We start from the raw sequence: 23467 nt of genomic DNA, 5'->3' as shown, positions 1-23467 counted from the left end.
TCTACCAGAAAACAAGTTACAGAATTTTATATGACTAAAATATCTGATAAAGTGCAAGGAGTAGCCGAACTGGTGGCAAAAAAAAAAAGAAAAAAAAAAAGAAGAAAAAAAAAGAAATTTCACCTGATTGCAGAAAGTCTGATTTTACCAACATGTCGGGTAATAATCGTGAAAAGTATTTTGGGAGAGGAAGCTGAGGGGGAAAAAAAATAAAATAAAATGACAGTACCACTTTTGAACAGCACAATTAGCAGGTGTATAAAAGGAATGTCCGTTGATATTGAAGAACAGTTTGTTCACCATATTAATAATTTTGGGCGACTATTTGCATTTCAAGTAATTCTATAGATATTAGTGGGAAGGCGGCACCTCTGTAGCCAGGTGGGCAGGAGCAGCAGTGTGTAGCACATGCTTCTTGATCAGACTGGGGTTCAAGCCCGTGCCCACCAAATATGGAGGATGCGGAAAGGTCAGGAATTGACCACCGCATATCCCCGGAGCAATATGGCCTTAGTTGCTAATGCAAACCAAATAATAACAATTAGCTGGAAGGCCCAATTAATAGCATTTGTCAGGGTTATAGAAAAATGACACAATTATTAATTTTTTTTTTTTCCCCTTTTTGTTGTAAAGAACTTAATGAAAAAACAACCAGCCAAGAAATTTTCAAAGTAATGAATAATTATTTGCAAAAGTGTGGGGTATTATGGAAGTTGTGTGTCAGCATTTGTACCGATGGTGCTCAAACAATGACAGGAGCGCTAAAAGGATTTGTAAACTTAGTAAAACGACACAATTCAAATATTATTACAACACACTGTTTCATACACAGAGAAGTTCTAGTAGCAAAGACAGTTGTACCTGATTTAAAACTTGTACTTGATCAAGCAGTTAAAATATCAGTTATATAAAAACTAGACCACAAAAACTACTTATTTTCAGAAATTTATGTGAGGAACTGGAGTCTGATCATTTTTCTTTAATGATGCATACTGAGGTTCGGTGACTATCAAACGGAGATGTACTCATGCATATGGATGAGTGGCATGAGGAAATGCTCATATATTTTTTACTGGAGCAATCAGAATTTTGTGATTATTTAAGTGATTAAATTTGGTGCTGTAAATTAGCTTTTCTAGCAGACTTATTCACGCAGCTAAATAAATTAAATATCAGTTTGCAAGGCTCATAGGAAAATTTGCTCACTTCTACTGAAAAGTTGCTCGCCTTTAAAGGAAAGTTGAATATATGGAAAAAATATGAAAATGAAAAAAATTTAAAAATGGAAAAAAACAATTGTTTTAATTGTTGTTAATTAATGTTAAAACTAATTAATGTAATAAGCGAAACATTAGAGTTGTTAAAGACAAAAATTAAGCATTACTTCCCATCCGTTGATACCAAAAATTATTTGTGGGTAAGAGACCCACTTGCAACAAGAAAACTTCCAACGTTAGAACTTAATTTACAAGAGGAAGAAGAATTGGCTGAGATTCATAGTGACCAGTCTCTGGAAATTCAGTTTAATAACACTAATATTAGCAAATTTTGGATCAAAATTCAAAATGAATCTCCACGATTATTATTGTGGATTATTGTGTGACACAGAACAAAATGGAGGACAGAATAAATACTGACAGGCTTAATACTAATTGTAAAACATATATTAAATGCATACTGTATAAAAGCTTTTGGTTATTATGGTAACCTTCATCAGTCAAACTGACAGTTAAGAGTGTGGAACATGAGGGTGTGTACTGCCAGTCATGTATATGAAACTGCATGGTTAATTGTTTGATGTTGAAGCCTGAGGCTGTGATGTATGTGAACGTTGCTAATGTTTGTCATTCATCAAAATGGTTGCTTCAATAATAGGATGGACACGACATCCGCTGCTTCTGTTGACTGAGGTATTAGAGCATGTGATGTTTAACGACTCCAACCAGGCAGGTCGCCGGTAGTGGCATGACCTATCTACAATCACAACATCGGGTGCGGGTCAATGTTGTGGCGGGTTCACCAGAAGTTTTCGGCAATGGCTGAGTGTTCTATGTCCACTAAGCGGATGGCTCTTTCGTGTTCCGAAAGACGTTTGCCGAGCCATCTCCCAGTTTCCCCGATGTAGCAGAAAGTGCAGGCATGACAAGAGATGCAGTAGACTAGACCACTTTGTAGTAAGGTGAGAACCAGTGTTTTCACTCTAGAGATAAGGAATCACAACTTTCTGCCTGGGAGCTGTATGCACTTTATTCCATGTGATTTTAGGACTTTAGAAACCTGTTGTGATAGGTTTGGGTAGTATGGGATAAAGGTGCTCGCAGTTGAGTCACTACCTTGGATGTTCCTGTTGGTCACTACGTTGTCATGTGTCTGTAGGTCACACCTGTCAAGGATACTGGATAGCCACACCTCACAAGATCCACTTTGACTTTAGCAGTCTTGGTGCGCCTCTCATCTACACGAATACGTTCATTTTCTGAATTTCCACGAATTTCAGAAAAGGCAATTAAGAATTTTATTGCCATTTTCCACTTTCTACTTCTGCAAAACAGGGTTTTCTGCTTTAAATGAGATTGAACAAAAAAAGAGAGACAAGACTAAAGTTGGTAGAAGAGGTGCTGAGAGTAAGCCTATCCACAATAAATCCTCATATTAAAAAACTGTGTGCCTCCCATCAAACCCAACTGTCTCACTGATTAAAATGTGATAATTGTATATTTTTTTGTTTTTATTTAATTGTGTTAATTTTTTTATATATTTTCTTTTAAATTTCATGGAATTCATGTATGTTTAAAAAAAGAGACATTAAAAGCATTAATATATGTATATATATGTGTGTGTGTGTGTGTGTGTGTGTGTATATATATATATATATATTAGCATAATGAATTATTTAAACAATAAAAAATGGTACAAAATATAATACGAAAATTAAGAAAATAAATATAAAGCTATCATTAGAGGCAGCAAAATGCACATTCCTCCACATGATGCTCAATGTATAACTGATATTAAATATTAAATCAAAATTAATGCCAGTAGCATGACAAAACTGTTGAGCAAAAAATGTTTTGGAGATTTTCTGCTACAATTTTTAGTTTTGCCTTTTCTTCTCCCTCCCTATTTATTAATCATTAGGTTTAATTTATCATTTTTCGCTAAAAGTTTTACCATGCTACTGGCATTTAATTTTTATTTAATATTTAATATGTTCTGCTTATATATATACATGCATAGTTATATATATACATGCATATACAGTGGTTTTCAGTTATTTGGGCCACTGGTTAATCGGGGCAGCCGTTTATTTGGGACAAATCTTAAAAAACAGAACCCAATCGAGAAAATAGCCAGGGTTTACTTTGCTTAATTGGGACAAAATGTCGTTTAATCGGGGCAGGAGACCACAGCACTGGAGATTACCCTACAATTGTCTCCGACCATACCACGTAGTTTGGTCGGATTTCTGGAGGTCACAACCATAAAACAATAAAAACAATTAGCAGTCACCTGTTTATTGGGCTTTTCTGTTAGTGCAATCTATCATAAATGGATAGTAAACTCGATCTTATTGAATTTGCGATAATACTGACAGCTGGAATTCTGTGGGTTATTATGGTAAAATGTGTTTACACTTCCATGGAATCTTCAATCATATAAAAAAAAGAATTTTCAGAATCTTCTCTTCATTCCTATTTTTAAAGCTTTGTAACTCGTTACTCCGTTCTCACTTGCGTGTATTGTGTTACTTGCAATTTGTGTGTGCCATTTTTTGTTATTGATTGCATATCTTTTTACTGTTTTAAATTTTAACCCCCACCCACAAATATCAGTGAACAGAAATGTCAACTAGTTTAGTTAGTATGTACCTATTACAGTACGTATTAATTATTCCGATTATCATGTATATTCTTCCGAATTTCACGTATCATTTAATTTTTTAATTGGTAAGGTAATAAATGGTAAATTTGTGCTTAATATATCTTTGTTTTTATAGCCTGTGGATAATATTCCTCCTATTTTCGCTAATTAGAATCACTGTTTAATAGAATTAAAATTAAATTCACAAATGTGATCATAATGACCAGCGCTTGCTACACATCGTATAGTGAACGGTACTTTACTATGGTGAGTTCGTCGTAACGTGATTTGATTGTAGAGTGAACTAATTGTAAAGGGGGAGTACATTGTATTTTTAACTATTTACGTGAAACTTCGGATAATTGGGGCAGCCGCTTAATTGGGCCAAAATGCACCATCCCCTATGTGTCCCAAATAACTGGAATCGACTGTATAATATATATGCATATGTAATATGTATAATAGTGGTTGTAGTGTGCTGTAAAATTTTAGCATCTTTAAAAGTGTGCCACAACAACGAAAAGGTTGAGAAACACTCGGTTAGACTGAAGCCACGCTTATAAAAATATTAGTAAATAGATAGTCATGAAATATTCAGCAAAACCAATGTCAAATATAAATATACATCACAGTCTGGTTTTATTAGCATTAGCATTAGTAGAGGCATTTGATGCAAGAAAGCAAGCTTATGTAGCATCAGCCAAAAAAAACCGCTTCCACTTCACCCCTCTGTTCATTCGAAATACCTGTCCAGCTGAGCCTTAAACTTATTTAGGCTATCAACTTCCACGACAGGGGATGGAAGTCTGTTCCACTAAGCAACCACCCGCTGGTTAAAGGCAAATTTCCGCACATCTATCCTACATCTGTCTTTCCTCAATTTGAATTTATGCCCTCTCAGGTGATTATTCTGAGCAAGAGGAAGAATCCCATCAGCATTGAGCATGCTCAAACCATTCAAAGCTTTATACACCTCTATCAGATCACTTCGCTGGTGCCTAGTCTCCAGACACTGTAATTTTCAAAACTTAAGCCTTTCTTCGTAAGAGCACCCCTTTGTTCCATTCACTAATCTTGTTGCCCTTCTCTGTACTCGTTCCAGCAGCTCTACATCCTTCTTGAAATGAGGCCTCCAGACCTGTATACAGTACTCTAGGTGTGGCCTGACCATTACCTTATACAAGGGAATAATCACCTCCTTATCCCTGCTAGAAAAATTCCTATATATCATTGACAATACACCACGTGCTACTCTTGTAGCCTGTCTGCACTGCTCAGAGAACTTCATATCTGCCTGCACAACCACCCCCAGGTCCCTTTCATTCTCTACCACTGTCAGTTGTTGATATGTTGCTCTGGGGTTGCTCTTTCCCATATGTAGTACTTTACATCTGTCAATGTTAAACTTCATTTGCCACCTCTCAGCCCATCTGCTCAACCTTTCCAGATCCTGTTGCAGCAGCATAGTGTCAGTAGTGTCCTTGTCAACCCTGTCAACCTTTGTATCATCTGCAAACTTGGACATTAAGCTTGATATACCATCATCAATATCATTTATAAATACAGAAAACAATAATGGACCCAACACTGAACCCTGAGGGACTCCACTAATAATATTAGTCCACGATGAGTTATATTTTCGTGTTGGTGAATTTAATTTAGATTTTTTGTGTGTGTGTACCCTGATTGTTGTCGGAGGGCAATGTGTTTTATTTTACAATATAAAAATTTGTCACATAACAGTCTAGTTATGCCAGTGTTGTTGCTAGATTTAGCTTCTTTTTTTTTTGTTTGTCTGAAATGGAAAACTACAAGGACCAGGAATGAGTTATTACTATGTTAGCAAGGGACATAACTGAATCGTACATCCTTTGATCCTCCCATTTGACATTCTGAAACTGAACAGTCATTGGGAGGAACCCTTCCTGTAATTAGCATTTATCCCGTGGGGTTCAGAGAGCGGAATAAGCAACGACCAGGCACAGTAAAGCATCTACTTCAGTCACTCCAAAGCATGAAGTTTTGTTAAATTTATGGTTTTGAGGTTCATTTGTCATTTTCACAACATTCTACCCTTGTCTATTGCTTTGTTTCTATACAGCCAATAAGCCCTGGACTTTGTCGCTGACCATGAATAATACATTGTACCTGTTCTGTTTTCATTTTTGGCGAGAAAATTTGTTGCAAAGTTACTTGGAGTAACTTGGGAAACAAAACAAAAAAATTCAGCCAATCACAGAGATTTTCATTTGCTTTATTATTTGCAGAAAAAGAAAGTTCTGTAGCTCTTATCGAGCATTATGTACCATTCTGTGATTCTACATTTTTAAGTTTTTCAGAACATGGAAAATTAACTCATTACCACCATTTTTTTCTCACTTGTAATAGAAAGGCTGAAGATGTAAATAAATATATTATTCCAGTTTCCTTTAGTTTCCAGTTTTCATTCACAAATTGTGGATTCATAATTTGTGAATGTGGACCATTCACAAATTATGAATGGTCCATGAAATTGGCAATCGTCAAACTTTGTCCAGTTTTGATACTAATATATGTTACTCATTGCTGTAGATTTATTTATTATTCTGTGCATTTTGTTACAATTTGACAGAACGATTTGTAATTTTATTACTCTGATCTCAGTAATTTTTTTTATTGAAAATTTGTTACTGGATCATTTACAGATCAGCGAAAGATATTATAATATGAATTTCTAATCACTCAAAACTCTTCAAATGCCCAGACACGATAGGAGGGAGTATATGATGAGAGCCCTGTCGATCAATTCGGCCCTGGAAAGATTGTGCAGGGCTCAAGGGGTAGAATTTTTTTCAGCCTGGTCTGTACTTGTTAACAGGAGAGACTGCTTCTACAGGGATGGGATACACTTAAATAGAAAGGGTGCAAGAATGTTTGCTGATGCTATCGAGGCAGTGTTAGGTGGGTCGGAAAACTGCTAGATTGGGGGGATACAAGGACTAATAGATTAACAGTAGCCACTGGCAGAGGAGAAAGTGATTCTTGCACTGCTTCTATTGGAATGAGCAGCAGCCTGGAAAATAAGATGATGGATATTTCAGAGACTGCTGGGAATCATGGGGGTACAAGTGAACACATGGGTGTGTTAGGGTGGCTAAGAGGAAGAGCAGGTGCATGTATACTTGCGTGTACACCAATGCTAGGAGTTTAGTAAATAAATTTGATGAATTTGAGGTATTGCTCAAAACATCAAAGGTAGATATTGTTGGGATTTCAGAGACGTGGTGTTACACAGATATAAGGAATGCAGAACTGGAATTTGGAGAGTACAAGGTCTACAGAAAGGATAGACAGGATAGGAAGGGAGGAGGGGTTATGCTATTAGTTAAGAAACACATAAAATCCAAGGAAGTGAAGCCAGTTGACATCGCTGGACAGTGCAGTGTCGAGTCAGTTTGGTGTGACATAAGCATTGGGAGATCAAAATCGAGAGTAGGAGTGTGTTATAGGCCTAATGACTCTGATGAGTATAATAAGAAACTGTACAGGGAAATAGAGTGGGCCAGTAAATCAGAGAGTCTTATAATGGGGGATTTTAATTTCCCAGATATTGACTGGAATTTGTGGGTTGGTCACTCACACACTAGCAAGGCTTTTGTGGATTTATTGGATGATTGTTTTCTACATTAGCACGTTCGGGAGGCAACTAGAGGGAGTAATACTCTTGATTTGATTATCAGTAGTGATTCTTCATGCATTAAGAATCTCCAGATAAATGAACCACTAGGTGGCAGTGATCACAGTGTTCTGAAGTGGGAGTTACTCAAAGAGGTAACTACCATTAGGGGTAAAGGGAAGGGGTATTGCTTTCGTAAAGGCGACTACGATGGACTGAGACAGTATTTAAATTCTATACAGTGGGATCAACTGATGATGTTACCAACAGCAAATTCAAAATGGGAAGCATTCAAAGAACTTATCTTGGAAGCTACTAGGCTTTACATACCAACTAAGAAATATTGTTCAAGGTTTAGGCCTAAATGGATGTCAGATGAACTAATGAGACACATGACAGAGAAGAAAAATGCATGGGATACATACAAATTAACACGTGACACAGAAGCCTATGATAGATACAAGTTGATCTGTAAACCAAGTTACAAAGGAGGTTAGGCAGGCGAAGGCAGATTACAAGAGATCCTTGGCAAGGGATGCAAAGAAAAACAGCAAAGAGTTCTTTACTTATGTAAACTCTAGAAGGAAGGAGATGAATCAGATTGGTCCACTTGATATCGATGGGTCAACTGTTGATGACCCTGCTCAGGTAGCTAACAAACTAAATGAATATTTTGCATCGACATTCACACACGAGGAGTTATTCAGCGAGGGGAATGCCAGAGGTGTATTCAACTCTAGCAGTAAGCTAGAGAATCTTGTAATAACCGAGAGTAAAGTGGAGGAGAAATTGTTGAAGATAAACACAAGAAAGGCACCTGGGGTGGATGGGATCTATCCAGTTATATTAAAGGAGGCAGCAAAGGAAGTAAGCAAACCCTTAGCCATAATTATGAGAGCTTCCTTGGACTCAGGGGAGGTACCCATGGACTGGAGATGTGCAAATGTGACCCCAATTCACAAGGGAGGATCAAAGGCTGACACAAGTAATTATAGACCTGTGAGTTTAACTTCTGTTCCCGGAAAATTAATGGAGGCACTGGTTAAAGAAGCACTGCAGGATCATCTAGACAAGACTTCAGTTATAGCTCGGACACAGCATGGTTTTGTTAAGGGGAAGTCTTGCCTGACCAATTTGATTGGATACTATGATGCAATCACAAAAGAACTGGATGCAGTTAATAACTTTGATATTATATACTTGGATCTTAGAAAAAGCTTTTGATACTGTTGCACATGGAAGACTGCTGCACAAATTGGAGCAGTGTGGCATTGGAGACAAATTTCTGCTTTGGATAAAGGGGTGGTTGAGGGGGAGAAGACAGAGAGTGGTAATCAATGGCACTGCTCATCGTGGACTAATGTTATTAGTGGAGTCTCTCAGGATTCAGTATTGGGTCCTTTATTGTTTTCTGTATTTATAAATGATATTGATGATGGTATATCAAGCTTAATGTCCAAGTTTGCAGACGATACGAAGGTTGGCAGGGTTGTCAAGGACACTACTGACACTATGCTGCTGCAACAGGATCTGGAGAGGTTGAGCAGATGGGCTGAGAGGTGGCAAATGAAGTTTAACATTGACAAATGTAAAGTACTACATATGGGAAACCGCAACCCCAGAGCAACGTATCAACTCTATGGTACTACACTGACAGTGGTAGAGAACTCTGCAAATTAAATGCTGATTAATTAAAATGTTTTTGTAGATATTGTAAATGCACACTGGTAGCTAAATTAAGTGATATTGAAAGGTATCATATACAAATGAAGCACAAGAAAGCCAAAAAGTCCTTTAGTTTTCAGCATCAGAGAGTATTACCATTCAAGAAAATTGGCAACACAGAAGGTGCAAAGGCAGAAAGCAACATAGCATTTTTCATAGCTGTGCGTTAAGGGTAGTTGATCATTGAGTGACATTTGTGAATTTCGTTTTTCAGATAGCAGGGTAAGTAAGGACTTCAAACCTTGAAGAACAAATGTACTTCAGTTATATGCAATGCTATAGCACCACATTTCGTGAATAATTTAAAACCTGATTTAGGAAACAGAAATTTCAGTTTAATAATCGATGAAAGTAATGACATCAGTGTTATAAAAATGTTGGAAATTGTAATATGGTACTATTTGAATTTCAAGAATCGATTTGTGGTAACTTTTCTTGACAATTGAACTCAATGAATCATTGCAGAAGAAATATGTAAATCTTTGAAAACATTACTAAGAAGTAATGGATTAGAGTTGCACAGACTTATTTTACATGTACTGTGCATCTCTATCTTTTACTTTTTCAAAAAGATAGTAAAACCATGTTAGAATTGGAATTTTTTTAAAATTCTGTGAATTTCTGCTTATTTTTGTTACTAAAGAACAGGGTAGAAAAGAACAGTTGGTGGATTTTTGGCTGCTGTAAAGGGATAAGTATTTTTAATTTTTACCATATTCTCCATTAATTACCATACTGCATTGTGTTTTACAGAGATATTAAATAGGTTTAGTAGCATTCGTTAGCTTCTTAATTTGAATTTAACTAGCGATTTATGGAAGTTACGACTCCCAGTGTTGGCATCAATATTGTGGAACTAACCGCCATATTGTAGTCGATAAGAAATAGCGTAACATATATATATATATATATATATCTTGAACTGATAGAGTCAGGTATAAAGTAAAACTAGATAGCGTAATACGAAGCACTCAATTAGGAAACTGTTAGCTTATTATAGTATTATCAATTAATCAGAAATATTAATCTTAATTAAAATATTAATTTGCTTCCCAGACTAGAGCTGTGAAGCAAAGATCACAGACTAGTGAGAGTGTTGTGACTCGGGAGAAACGAAGGGGGTGATTCTCCAACGCATCACAGTCTCAAAAAATGTGCGAAATGTGAAATGTTTGCTGAACTTCTAATACGGGACATGATCTAGCCAAGAAGGATTGCTTCGTGTGTGCTAGATGCCTAGAGTGTCAAGAAATTAGGCACCAACTCAGCGTTCTGATGGGCATCTGTGAGAGCTTGAGGTGTAGGGTAAATGCCCTTGAAGAAATTAATATAAGGGGCCCATCAAGCTTTCAGCTGCCCAGCTCAACGGCAGAGCTCACACCTGAGCATCAGGCAACACAGAGGCAATCTCCAAGGCAGAATGCGCTGGTCCCAAAGGAACTAGTTATTGTTGGTGACTATACTGTTAGGGAGACAGGGAATATACTATACAAGAAGGATATTTATGCGCCCTGTAGACGATAATTTTGGGACCTCAAGTGGCTCGAGAGCTTGCGGATCTGTTCCTCCGGAAACAATACTATTAATAGAGACAGGGGAATACGTATTCATCCCCTCTTTGAGGCGGTGATCCTTGGATGTGATGAACAGTTCCGCCTGGAATGCTCCCGAACCATTTCCGGTTCCAGTACACAGGAGGAGAGTACTGCCCATGCAGTACTCTGAGAGCCGTGAGCCTGCTGATATTTAAGGATGTGCTGTACGATAAAACCTTACTGTTGAAAAAGGAGGCTGATGCCTTTGAAAGCTACGGTATATTTTTAACGCTTTTATCATCTAGTATTTTAAATTCATTGTTTTATTGTAAATAGTACCTTGCAGTTTAATATTATATTTTATATTATACATAGTAATCGTTTATTTATTCGATTAAACTTTATTTGCTCTATCTAGTCATTTCAATATTTTAAACAGTACAAAACTATAATTTTAATACGTTTGGTGTATGACGGCATAATATGAGTATGAATATTCCCAACCCCAGAGGCCTATTTGAACAATTACGATATGCAACGTTCTTCTCTTGAAAACAGCCTTAGCACATTTATTGGAAAACCAAGGTTTAGATAAAGGACGAGATTTTAAAGTGGAGTGTGGGATAAAGGATTCCATTCCTGCAAGAATAATTTTACTGACACGATCTCAGCAAACGTTGACATCAGAACTTTTGAAACAGTAATCCGACCAAGGAAAAGAAATCTTACAGGTCATCCCATTTTGCATTCTTGTAATGCCAAACAATACGAGGTTAGGAATAGCCATGAGATAAAGGCTCCACTGGAGAAGAGACAATCGCCAAGTTGTGATCTGAGGTGCCTAAAGGACCTCTCACTTCGACTGTGTACTTAGAAGGGTTGTTTGTGAGTAAAAGATCAAGCATGTTGGCTGTATGGTTAGGAATGTCTGGTATTCTTGTAGGTAAATGAACAATCTGTGCAAGGTCATTAGTAATTTCAAAAGCCTCAGCATCTCGCCCAGCTGGGTCGATGTAACTAGAAAACGGAAGCCAGCTGGTGTTCACAGCTGGCTTCTGTTTTCTAGTCACAGCTGGTGAACATTAAAATCACCAAGGAAAATTACCTCACTGTTAGGAAAGTTGGACTGGAGAAAGTCAAGTTGCAAAGAGAGGAAGTCAAAGAGCTCTAAGTGATAAGTGGAGTTGGGAGAATGGCAGAAACAACAAATGAATTTGACAGAATTAGGCGGAGAGATATTAAACCAGAGAAGATCGAAAAGAGGAAATTCCAAATTACCAAGTCTCTGACAGGGAATATCGGAACAGACATATGCACAAGTACCACCTTTGAGGCGAAAGGAATCATACAGCGAATAATTTGGGCAACTGAGATGAGCAGTAGTTGAATCAACCAATAACTGAGATTCTGTCAGAAAAAGTACACGGGGTTTGGCAGATTGCAAGTGGATATCGTTGAGATTAGAATTAAGACCACGTATATTTATGAAATGAATTAGGATGTGATTGGGAGGTTTAGATCTTTTCGCAGATAAGCTTGCTCTATTAGTTTGACAATTCATGGTGTATTCAATAATAAGAAAAAGTGGGTGGGACATGCTGTATGAAGTAATGAAATTTTTGGATATATAATACACATGGTAAGAATATACCCAGATCCTTGACATGACATGGCCTCGACAATGCCCCCACATACACACTACTCAGACTCCCTCCAGTTACTATCTGGCAGAGTAGAGGTAGCAAGATTATACACTAGCTGATCCGGAAGCCTCCTAGAGAGTTACCAATAGGTTCGGTCCTGTGTACTAACTAGCGGCTGGCCTGCGAACACCGTTTTAGAGCTGTACCCTTGAAATGTAAGGAATATTGGATCTCGCTACGATGTTCATCATAACCTCAAAGGGCTCCTCCGTAGCTAGGTGGGAAGGAGCAGCAATGCGTAGCATACGCTTCTTGATTAGACCGGGGTTCGAGCCTGTCACCACCAAATACAGAGGAAGCGAAAAGGTCGGGGAATGACCACCGCATGTCCCGGAGCAATATGGCCTTAGTTGCTAATGCTCCTAAAAACCAAATAACTAACTAACCTCAAAAGTCATCAATCATACTGCATGATGGAAGAATTGGGGAAGGGACCTATAGCTTCAATTGTGTGGGTTTTTACGTTATTTTGTTGAAGTGTGCGTCCCCTTCACAGAAAGGGACGCACACTTCAACACGCCTATGGGAGATATAAACTAGCCTGTAATCAAGTCACAAAGGAGGTTAGGCAAGCGAAGGCAGAGTACAAGAAATCTTTGGCAAAAGATGCAAAGAAAAACAGCAAAGAGTTCTTTACTTATGTAAACTCTAGAAGGAAAGGGATGAATCAGATTGGACCACTTAACATAGATGGGTTGACTACTGATGATCATGCTCAGGTAGCTGATAAACTGAATGAGTATTTTGCATCAACATTCACTTATGATGAGTTATTCAATGAGGGGAGTGCCAGAAGTTTATCAAACTCTAACAGGGAGCTAAGTGATTTTGTATTAACTGAGAGCAAGAGACCTTGTATAATGGGATAATCAAGGAGGTGATTATCCCATTATACAAGGCAATGGTCAGGCCACACCTAGAATACATTGTACAGGTCTGGAGGCCTCGGTTCAGGAAGGATGTAGAGTTGCTAGAATGAGTACAAAGAAGGGCAACAAGATTGGTGAACGGGACCAAGGGGTGCTCTTACCAAGAAAGGCTTAAGTTCTGCAAATTGCAGTGCCTGGAGAGTAGGCACCTGCAAGGTGATATGATTGAGGTCTATAAGGTCTTGAATTGGTTGAACAAGCTGAATGCTGATGCAATTCTTCCTCTTGCTCAGATTAAGTACCTAAGGGGGCATAGATTCAAATTGAGGAAAGTCAGTTGTAGAAATAGATGTGCAGAAATTTGCCTTCAGCCAGCCGGTAGTTATCGGGTGGAACTGACTTCCATCTTTTGTTGTGGAAGTTGATAGCCTAAATAAATTTAAGGCTGAGCTGGACAGGCATTTGGAATGATTGGAGGAGTGAAATGGGAGGGGTTTTTTTTGGCTGTTGCTGCATAAACTTGTTTTCTTGCATCTTATGCCTCTACTAATGCTAATACTAAATCGACTCAAGTGTAATTGTCTACACTGATAGAAACTGGGATAACAGCCCTATCCTCTGTAATGTGTGACCATTTAGCATTAGCATTAGTAGAGGCATATGATGCAAGAAAGCAAGCTTATTCAGCATCAGCCAAAAAAAAAAAAAAAAAACTCCACTGCCATTTCACCCCTCCGTTCGTTCGAAATACCTGTCCAGTTGAGCTTTAAATTTGTTTAGGCTATCAACTTCAACAACAAATGATGGAAGTCGGTTCCACCAACCAACCACCCGCTGGCCAAAGGCAAATTTCCGCACATCTATCCGACATCCGTCCTTCCTCAATTTGAATTTATGCCCTCTGAGGTGATTATTTTGAGCAAGATGAAGAATCCCGTTGGCATTGAGCATGCTCAAACCATTCAAAGCCTTATACACCTCTATCAGATCACCTCGCCGGTGCCTAGTCTCCAGACTCTGTAATTTGCAAAACTTAAGCCTTTCTTCGTAAGAGCAACCCTTTGTTCCATTCACTAATCTTGTTGCCCTTCTCTGTACCCGTTCCAGCAGCTCTACATCCTTCTTGAAATGAGGCCTCCAGACCTGTATACAGTACTCAAGATGTGGCCTAACCATTGCCTTATACAAGGGAATAATCACCTCCTTATCCCTGCTAGAAAAATTCCTGTATATCATTGACAAGACACCATGAGCTACTCTTGCAGCTCGTCTGCACTGCTCAGAGAACTTCATATCTGCCTGCACACTCACCCCCAGGTCCTTTTCATTCTCCACCACTGTCAGTGTAGTACCGCAGAGTTGATACGTTGCTCTGGGGTTACTGTTTCCCATATGTAGTACTTTCCATTTGTCAATGTTAAACTTCATTTGCCACCTCTCAGCCCATCTGTTCAACCTTTCCAGATCCTGTTGCAGCAGCATAGCGTCAGTAGTGTCCTTAACGACCCTGCCAACCTTTGTATCATCTGCAAACTTGGACATTAAACTTGATATACCATCATCAATATCATTCATAAACACCGAAAACAACAACGGACTCAACACTGAACCTTGAGGAACTCCACTAATAACATTAGTCCACGAAGAGCAGTGTCCATTGATTACCACTCTCTGTCTTCTGCCACTCAACCATCCCCTTATCCATAGCAGCAATTTGCCTCCAATGCCACACTGCTCCAATTTGTGCAGCAGTCTTCCATGTGCAACAGTATCAAAAGCCTTTCTAAGATCCAAATATATAATATCAAAGCTATTCCCTGCATCCAGTTCTTTTGTGACTACATCATAGTATCCAATCAAATTGGTCAGGCAAGACCTGCGCTTAACAAAACCATGCTGCGTCTGAGCTATAACTGAATTCTTGTCTAGATGATCCTGCAGTGCTTCTTTAACCAGTGCCTCCATTAATTTACCTGGAACAGAAGTTAAACTAACAGGTCTATAATTACTTGTGTCAGCCTTTGATCCTCCTTTGTGAATTGGGGTTACATTTGCACATCTCCAGTCTATGGGTACCTCCCCTGAGTCCAAAGAAGCTCTCATAATTATGGCTAGGGGTTTGCATACTTCCTTTGCTGCCTCCTTTAATATAACTGGATAGATCCCATCCACCCCAGGTGCCTTTTTTATGTTTATCCTCAACAATCTCTCCTCCACTTTCCTCTCAGTTATTACAAAATCATCCAGCTCACTGCCAATGTTTACTTTACCTACATCATTCTCCTTCCCGAATAACTCCTCATGCGTGAATGTAGATGCAAAATACTCGTTTAGATTGTTAGCCACCTGAACAGGATCCTCAACTGTTGAACCATCAATATCCAGTGGACCAATCTGATTCATCCCTTTCCTTCTCGAGTTGAAATATGTAAAGAACTCTTTTCTGTTTTTCTTTGCATCCTTTGCCAAGGATTTTTCGTAGTCTGCCTTTGCCTGCCTAATCTCCTTTGTGACTTGGTTACAGACCAACTTATATCTATCATAGGCTTCCATGTCACCCATTAATTTGTATGTATCCCATGCATTTTTCTTCTCTGCCACATGTCTCATTAGTTCATCTGACAACCATTTAGGCCTAAACCTTGAACAATATTTCTTAGTTGGTATGTAAAGCCTGGTAGCCTCCAAGATTAGTTCCTTGAATGCTTCCCATTTTGAGTTTGCTGTTGGTAACATCATCAGTTGGTCCCACTGTATAGAATTTAAATACTGTCTCAGACCATCATAGTCGCCTTTACGAAAACAAAAACCCTTCCCTTTACCTCTGATGGTAGTTACCTCCTTGAGTAAATCCCACTTCAACACACTGTGATCACTGCCACCTAGTGGTTCATTTATCTGCAGATTCTTAATGCATGAAGAATCACTACTGATAATCAGATCAAGAGTATTGCTCCCTCTTGTTGCCTCACGAACATGCTGATGTAGAAAACAATCATCCAATAAATCCACAAAAGCCTTGCTAGTGTGCGAGTGACCAACCCACAAATTCCAGTCAATATCTGGGAAATTAAAATCCCCCATTATAAGACTCTCTGATTTACTGGCCCACTCTATTTCCCTGTACAATATCTTATTATACTCATCTTATTTGTGTGTACAAAGCTAATTAACAATATCTTTTAGTAAGATATCAAGGAAATATGATGTAAAATTTGTAAAATCTGAAAAAGGTAATGTTTGTCACCTTTAGATGTAAATTGTCAATTTCATGTGACAAGAAATGCAGTGTAATCAGACATTTGTACACAAATAAGCATAACAATCTCATGCTGTGCATAGAAAGGAATGTAAGAAAACAGATGTATCATTTCAAAGTGATGATGATCTTATCATAATGCACTGAATGTTTGTTCGCATCGTATGTCATGAAACATAATCTTCCTCTGAGTTCTACTGAACTCAGGGAAAACTTCTATTTTTCTACATAGCACAACATTCAGGTGTGCTGTTCAGAAATAGCAAGAAGATACAATTGTAAAAGAAGAACACAACTGCCATTATTAGTGGCACTTCAGTAATCAAAGTGGTTCCAAGCTATATACTGTTGTGGTGATCTTTCATAATAATAAAAAATGTCAAATCGAAAGCACCTTGCTCCCAGTGCTGGCATTGGAAGGTAACTACAGGGTACATCATTAGGCATCTTCCTCTCGACAACCTGAAAGTATGTGGGATTCCTTTAAAAAAACTGTCTGGGACAGGATAATGCACCTGTTATGGTAGGTGGAAAACTGAAGTGGCAAAGGTATTAAAAGAGAAAACTGAGCACTTGGTTATTATAGACTATCCTTGTCATCATATTAATTTGTGTGTTGAAAGAGGGCTGCATGCTTTCCTTTTTTAAGTGAATGAATATTTGGTAAAAATTGTTATGTACAAAGAAGTACTAAAAGGAAAGATAGATTTAAACGATTTCAACTGATGCATGCCACTAAAGTAAAAAAGTGTGCATGCGGGCACGTTGCCTGTTTGTGGTTAAACATGTAACTAGACCGATAGAACAGTGGCAACCTTTGATAAGTCTATTTAAAGAAAAGGTTAGATGTGATGAGAAAAGCCACACGAGCACTCTTCAGAGTTAATTGAATAGTTCAACAAGTGATCACTAGTGAGTGCCACTGATTTGTGTTCAAATGAATTTCATGATCCAAAGGTTATAAAAGAAGACAAATTGATGACCTCAAGAAAAAGAACTTCTGACATGCATTCTGGTGAAGGAAATCCTAAATGGGCCAAGCAAATTGATAATTCCATGCATGTTATCCTCACTTGTGCAGAAAGTCTTTTCATATTCCTCTTTTTTGGGTTGAATAAAGCAGTTTGCTTGTTTCTTTTTATTGTTATGCCAATGTTTGAAATTCCAAACATAGCTCTTCAATTCATCATACTTCGCATTCATATACAGAGGCCATTACTGCTAGATACATTGAAAATTTTATGTGCAAATTTATTATACCAAAGTTTTTTTTCAACAGTTTTTTTTTTTTTTTCACTTCTTTTTCAGAAGTTGATTACTATTGCAGAATAAACCAGAAGGATGGTTCTTACATAGTCATAAGCATTTATTCTGCCACAGTTGTGGAGAATCTAAAACAAGAGGAGAAGAGTCTGTTCTTCTGTTTAGTGGGGAAATTACTTTATTACTGCATGTGACTACATGATGCATGAGCTCCCATTGAAAAATAATCTTTTAAATGCTTAGGTAGCACAGATTACATCAACTGAGTGTGCATAATTTTCAAATTTGAAATTTTTTGTGGACAGTTTCCAGTACTTCTTTGTGTCCTTGAAGGTAAAGAAATAGATAAAGCAATAGATGTTTTGCAGCATCAGTTCTGTGAGTTACAGTTTGAGAACCTCTTATGAAAGAATAAAGAATTGATGTCTAGGGAAACTGAAAATTGCACAAGGAGGCTTGAAATATAGCAAATTATCCCAACCCATTTTAACAATTCCTCTTAGCAGTGCTGAACAATGGTCCTGCTGTCTTTGGAAATGCACTTGACAGCCAGGGCTGTCAAGTGCATTTCCAAAGACAGCAGGACCATTATTATAAACATAACTTTTATTCAATGTTTCTGAAGAGAACAAATTCTGCAACAATATCTTTCTTACAACCAGTTAATGTCTAATAGAAAATAAATGCACAGACAGAAAAATCCTAGGTAAGCTAATGTTTGAAAGCATACTGTGCTGGTAAATAATCTGCTGTCTGTGTAGTTTGATATATAATGTGTATACTGTCAATGAAGTTTAATTTCTAGTGCAGTGTGGACTACACAAAAGTCCTCTTGCTTTTTCCAAAAAAATTCTTTTTATCTGCAGCGTTTTTGCAGAAAATGTTCTGTTTTTGCCTGTTTTCATCTCCTATTTTTCCTCCTGCTTATAATTAACTAATCTCTAGATTTTTGAAAGTCAAAGTTGGAAGCTATGTAAATGCAGTGGTCATAATGTTCACAGCAGAACAAACTTTTGGTTGTTTTGGTATGGCACTACTTTTAAAAAATGACATTGTTATAAGATTAATCTCCTGTTTATTTAAAAGATGTTTCAGAACATACTGGTCCCTCAGATGGTAGGTGCCACTGTTGACAGTTCCCATCAAAACAGTAGTAATAAAATTGTTTGTCCACATATCAGGATCAATGTTTGAATGGCTCAGTGTGCATCAAATGATGTTTAGACATTTAGCTCAAAGCTTCAGACATAAGTTGGAGGTTTCTTCTTGCGATTTTCAGTCAGTAGTGTTTCCAGATATTGAAATAATTATGCCATGTTATGCACAGGTTGAGAAATGCCTTTAGTTTTTTGACATGTGATTTTTGTTGAATGAGAGTGTAATTCAGATTTGTACACAGCCATTTTGGATGCGGGATATGGCAAGTAAGACCCTGAACTCAATACTTCATAATTTCTTGCAGATGCAGTGGGGTGTGGTGGATCATAATTCTGACAGACAGTACATTACCAAACTAATATATGAAACTATATATTTTCTGATAATTTTCTTGTTACAGATTTAGTAGTGGTAAAATTTAATTCTTCTAGAAGGTGTTAGTTTTGAATGCCGGTATTGAATATGTTCCTTAACAGATAGGTTATCACTGAAATTTCTTCTGCATTTAAATGAATTAGATGGAACATGAATGTAGGGACTTATCCCTGCACTCATGTTTCATAAAGTGGGAGTGTGCGGGTAAGTCAGATGCAGTTGTTTGATTCCTCTTTACGAGATTGCATATCTACATTTCTCTGGATTAAGGGTGAGACAAAAGAAATGAGCATATGCTCAGAAAATGTTTAGATCATTGTATGCAGTAGACCATTGTATTTAGATCATTGTATGCAGTATTTGCTAAAAAAGACTGGATTGACTGAAGCAGCATAACAAATATTGTGCTTAACAGCGCAGCTGAGAGAGAGAGAGAGTGCCTCCTTGTGGAATTCGCACCTTGACTTTTTTTTTTTTTTTTTTTTTATGATTCCAAACATGAAGGATGATAGAACTTATAGTACTCTAATACAGTACCATGTGTGGATTGAAGACTCTTGTTGACATTGGATTTAAATTTCTGCAGATTGTTATTTTCAGGAAATACATACAAAGAAAGGTTGTTACAAAAAACAGAAATAGAAGGGATAAACAAGGAAGAGAGAAAATGTTCGTGAATTTTGAATTGAACTGTGAACGGAGGTTGACTAGTTGAGGCATATGCTTGAACTTGATTCAGATAGTGCCCATGAAAATATCTATAGAAAAAGAATGCAGCAGATGCTGAATCTTTGTGTTGTAGAGTGAGAGTGGAGAGAGTTTATAAGAGATGGGTCATTAATTAACCTGACTAACCTCTTTTGGATTGAGAGAGGTGTTCGGGCACCACCATCCTCATGGGGACAATATTCCATGGTAGGGTGGATTTCAGATTTATAACTGAAAGTTCAGAAGAAAAGTAACACTATGCATGAAGAAGAAACCCCAGTTTTTTGATACAGAGGAAGCAATATTTATGATCTGCTCATGCCAAGAGAGATTACAAGTCAGATCTGAGTGCTGTCAAACAAAACAAACACATGATAAGCAGAATCTTTTTTTGTAAGAAGTAACGGAGGACTAAGTTTTAGAAGGGTTGAATTTAATTAAGTTTTTTCTTCTCTACTGGAAAGCTACCTAGAGATCAACATTTAAAGAACTGGTGGTGGATATTTGAAAAGTTGCAGCTTTTTCGTCAGAACTGAATTTCTTGAACTAGAAGAAGGCGAAAATGTAGTTTATGATTGTTAGCAGAACTATGGAGAGAATTTCCAGTCAGTTGAAGAATGCCATTAATATATAGGAGGAAGAGTATGTGTGTGTGACAGGACATACTCTCCAGGGATGCCATCATTGGTTAAGAAGTTTGGAGAAAGAGAGCCATCTATCATCACCCACAGTGAGTGGTCTGAGAGAAAAATGGCTGCCCGATTGAAAAAAAGAAAATTAATCCCTAAGATGGAACTTGTTTAGAAGACCTTTATGCCAAACATAGTCAAAAGATTTAGAAATGTTAAGAGCAACTGCTTGAGTTTTTCTCTGAATATTACTGTTGGATTTATCCAAGATGAATAACGTAAGTCAAGTTATCAGCAGGTCACCACTAACAGATTCCACATTGGTTACAGTTAATCCGATGGAAGGTTTAAGATAGTCTAAGTGTTGATGGTTGATGGATTTTTCTATCACTATGGAAAGAGTTGCTGTAACTGCAGTGGATGATTATCATAAAGGAGTGATTTGTCACCCTCTTTAAGAACTGGTTAAATATGAGCAAATATATCAAGTTGGGATTTATCAATAACTTGTTTACAACTGTTACAAGCTTTAGTGTATACAGAAATTGAAGCTAGAGATTTGGATATAAACCAGTGCAGTATACAATATTCTTATTTTGAACACCCTTGGCAAATTTATTGGTAAGCTATTGATTGCCCATTTATCTAAAGCAAATTTATTGATTTAGATAAAGACCAGTTCGGGGCAGAATTTGGAATAAAGGATTTTGTCCCTACAAGAATAATTTCACTGACACAATCTGAGCAAATATTAGGATCAAAATATTTACAACAGTAGTCCAACCAAGGAAAAGATTAGTAGAAATCACCACAGATCATTCCATTTTGCACTCTTGTAATGCCAAACAATGGGAGGCGAGACCTCAAAATTGTGAACTGAGGTACCTCAAGGACAACCAATGTTAACTGTGTAGTCTGAAGGGCTGTTGCTGAGGAACAGCCCATCATGTGGCACAGTGGGGGATTGCTGGTGACTGCAGTGAAAGGTGGACAGTGCTGGTCCACCTTTCACAGTGCTGGTCAGTGGGTAAAAGGATTTCAGCATCCTTGCTTTTAGAATTATGGCATTAATCACATTGCTGCCTTGAGAGCTCAACTAATAATGTGTGTTTTAGATTTTTTAAAGAACAGTAGAATTTTCAGAAAATTTGAAAACAAAATCCCATGAATTCAGCAGTACATTTGTTTTAAGTAAATTTGGCATGTACAGTATATATATATATATATATTTTTTTTTTTTTTTTTGTGTGTGTGGCATAAATCCATTCAAGATAGCTAAGGGTTTAATCATAGTTAAAATAATGAGATAGACAGTAGAGAATTACCTTTGGATGGGTATTAGGACCAAGTGGTGCTTTATTGCTACAAAATGAATTGTCTAATATGGCTTGTTCTGGCCTCATTTCAATAACTTCCATCTGAAGACCTTGTTGTAATGTAGTAAAATCCTCTTACAGTTAGTACCATTTAATGAAAACTTCACTATGACAAATTATTTTCAAACCTGTGCACCAAATGTATTGGGTTTTAAATAAAATAAATCTTCATGAAAACCATGAATGGTTAATACAGAACTGAAACTCATTATTTGAAAATACAATGAAAGCCTTGAAGAATATGGCAAAAGGATTTGGTGTGATGCCTTTTACATTTTCTATGTTGCTTAATGTTTGTTTTCAATCCAGTTATTTTTTCTCCCTCCTTGAAGTACAGTACAGAATAGAATGGAGGGCAAAATAATTGGTGCACGATCGTGCAATATATGTGACTGTGCATTTACATACTTGAACCTAGTTTTATTTAGGGAAAAAAAATATATAGAAAATATTGCTGACATTGGATAAAAAAAAAGTGTAGCCCCCCTCCATAGCTGAGATTGCTGTCCTTCCATACCATGTGCAAAAAGCCTGAGTTCATCATTGGAGGAACTTTTGCAGGTATTTTTTTTTACAATGGTTGAGTTAATTGGTTTTGGGAGAGGGTTACGTGGTTTCTCTTCCAGAACCTCAGGGTTCCCCCCCCCCATTTGGCAAGTGGTTCATAGAATATGAACAATTTAAAGACATATGGATTCCTCATTTACCTTGCTGCTAAATCAAATACAATTAGCCTTATCGTAGCCTATTTATGATACAGTCTTGTATTATCATGATTTCAAGTCATTTGGTCTAGAAACCGCCTTCTATAATCACTAATTCTAACTTTTGGCAAAAAAAAAAAAGTTAGAATTAGTGATCTAATTTAACTCTAGTAATCTGATATCACACTAAAGTTGAATTCTCATATTAAAAATGAACATCAAATATTAATTCACAAAAAAAAAACTTCAAACATTAAAAACAAAAATTATCATACTAATATAAAAATTAACAATAAGTTTTATCTTCTGAATGTCTGATTTATTAAAGTTGTATATGGTACTATATTTCATATAAATAAAAGGTGCTTTTTAAGTTATAATCTTTCTATACAAATATATTTACTTTTATGGTATGTATGCTATCATTTTATTTATTATTATTGATTTAAAGTCAATTTTTAAATAAAATAAAGCTGAAAATACTACATTTGTATGTTAGAAGAGTGCAACAGAAGTTATTTTATTGATTAATTGTTATTTTGAAAGTAGTTTTGAGTGATAATCATTATAACAACATTTTCATTTCAATAAAATGATTGATTAATTACAAAAACAGAATGTGGTTATTTCTCCAGAATTATTTATGG

General features: G+C 37.0%; 1 protein-coding gene across 1 annotated transcript in view; it reads left to right on the top strand.

Annotated features, from left to right (window-relative positions):
• LOC150085581 (venom phosphodiesterase-like) overlaps positions 1-23467 on the top strand; it is a 248321-nt gene that overhangs the window by 6406 nt on the left and 218448 nt on the right. The window lies entirely within an intron of this gene.

This window comes from Mastigoproctus giganteus, chromosome 5 (assembly GCF_048544385.1).
Source record: "Mastigoproctus giganteus isolate SK-2022 chromosome 5, ASM4854438v1, whole genome shotgun sequence".
Lineage (NCBI taxonomy): Eukaryota > Metazoa > Arthropoda > Arachnida > Uropygi > Thelyphonidae > Mastigoproctus > Mastigoproctus giganteus.
Note: the sequence above shows the minus strand (reverse complement) of the source record. Positions and strands in the feature narration are given on the sequence as shown.